This window comes from Pteropus vampyrus, unplaced genomic scaffold (genome assembly GCF_000151845.1).
Source record: "Pteropus vampyrus isolate Shadow unplaced genomic scaffold, Pvam_2.0 Scaffold788, whole genome shotgun sequence".
NCBI classification, from domain to species: domain Eukaryota; kingdom Metazoa; phylum Chordata; class Mammalia; order Chiroptera; family Pteropodidae; genus Pteropus; species Pteropus vampyrus.
Window position 1 is genome coordinate 12985 of NW_011889569.1, and position 2130 is coordinate 15114.

The 2130-nt window shown below is 61.1% G+C and overlaps 1 protein-coding gene across 1 annotated transcript in view; it reads right to left on the minus strand.

Annotated features, from left to right (window-relative positions):
• The window catches only part of LOC111734107 (anoctamin-1-like), a gene marked incomplete at its 3' end in the record, with an annotated part of 25922 nt that overhangs the window by 6693 nt on the left and 17099 nt on the right, over positions 1 to 2130 (minus strand). The gene's annotated exons all lie outside the window — the stretch shown is intronic.

Here is a 2130-nt window from a genome sequence, read left to right on the forward strand (position 1 = left end):
CGCCATTCCTGTCACTCTGCCATCGAACTGCAGCCTTGACCTGGAGTGCACCCCACCTCCTGCCCTGTTATAAACACCTCTTGCCTTCCCCCGCCCACCGATCGTGGGCATGTGCCAGGTGCTCGGTAACTGAATGAGTGAATGAATGAATGAATGGCCCACTGAGTTGGCTCCCTGCCCATCACGTCCCAAATCTAACCGGTGGTCGCTCCCTGATGGTGCTGATTCTCCTGTCTCTGCCTCCTCCCGTCCGCGTGTAGTCACAGCCCCATTCCCAACCACGGCTGTGACTCTGTGGCCGCTTCCCATCTATTCACAGCCGGCCGCTGGCGGCGGCCTCTGCTGACGGATCTGACCTCACCTTAAACTTTGCTCCACAATCTTCTATGGCTCCCTCGTGCCCAGCGGCTGGAGGTTTAAGCCCCAAGACCTTGGGGCTTAAAAGCACACGGGCCTTTCCCCTGTCGTTCCTGACTCTTACACGCTTGCACACGGAGCTGCCTCGATGCCAGGAGGGGCTGTCACATTTCCACGCCTTGGCCTACAGTGACCTCAGCCCAACGCTGGATATTGCTGGGTCTCGAAGATCGTGGGGCCTGACTAACCAAGGGCAAAGTGTTGAACCCCCGCAGATCTTCTCTGGAGCACTGGCATTTGACGAACCGGCCTTTGGGGTCACTAAGAGAGCGTGCTCCCCACCACAGAGGTGGAGTCGTGGGACGTGCAGAAATACTTACTGGCCCTGGCAGAGCGGCTTTCTGTGACTTGCGGGCCACCACGAGCTGCACTCAATTGCATGGCAGATTCCCCAACGAGACGGGGACTAGAGCTTTTGTTCACATACGTCCCGTACCCCTCACCCCCGGCCTCGTCCCCGATGGCAGGAGTGAATTTACATATCCGCACCTGCCCTGTGCTTCTGGGGAGCGTGCGGCAGCCATTCACAGGCAACGTAAAAAGCTGGGGTGCACACACGCACGGGAACGCAGGGGCGTGACTCGGTTTACTCGGTTGCCCACGCTCTTACATCTCGCGACGGTGTAGGAAGGGGACACCAGCTTACACTGCGGCCGGTTCTCCCAAGCGGTGGACATCCCAGGGGGCGGAGTCGCCTCTTCCGGACAGGTCGGCCCTGAGCTACTTCAGGAGGCTGATGCTTTTGCATCAACAAGCTCCTTGTTTATATTACGGGGTTTAACTGCCACATGTAATCGGCCGCACGGATCATAACACAAATCCCAGCGGCGGCTCCGTCTCTGGCGCCGCGTCCAGTTTGCGCTCGGTGGAGGCGCACGGCCTCTCTGGAGCGGGGAGCCGGGATCGTCCCTGTCCTGACGCAAGATCGGGGACCCCGAGGTCACAGAGCTGGGAGGGAAGGAAGGGCGGACGGGCCCAGCAGCGGCCCCGAGCCCCTCACACCAATGGGACGTGCACTGCTGTCTCCCGACCCGCCACCTGCCAGTCTCAAGACGTGGCTGTGAGGGGCCGTTATCTGCTCAAGGTCAAGGCCTGCGCCTCTCCCCGCCGGGCCGGGCTTCCTGGGCGGGGAGGAGCACGCAGCAGAAGCAGAAGCTGGGCTGCGAGGTTAGTTTCTTGTTTAGATAAATGCTGGGTCCTGAGCTGAGCACGGCCTGGCTTGGCTGCTGGACCGGACAGGTGGGCGGCTCGTGGACAAACATTAAACCCATACCTTGCCTAGGGCAGGGCGGCCTGGTCAAATTTCAAACCTCGGTTTGCTCGTCTAGCAAAGTCCCGATGTCCACCCCAGCCCACAGGTTCTGTCCCCACCGCCCCGCCTGCTTGCTGAGCGACCTCTGGCTGGCTGGGGGCCACGGTCGGGGCTGTGGAGATTCTCACAGCACGAGCTCCAGGCAGGCTGAGGAGACGTGTTGGCAATGGCACGGACCCGACCCCTTGGCAGTCACCGAGCAGGCTGGGACCCCTGTGCCTGGCCCCTGCTCCATCTGCGCCCCCGCCACCCCCCCCACCCAGCCCGGGCTGGGCCACCCGCTGGGCCCTTGCAGTCCTCTCGGCTTCATTATTCTGATTATTTCTGTCACAGACAATTAGAGCGTCTTCTGCCTGGAGGAGTTTCTCCGAAATGGAATTGTCATCCGTTTCCCAGGGGTC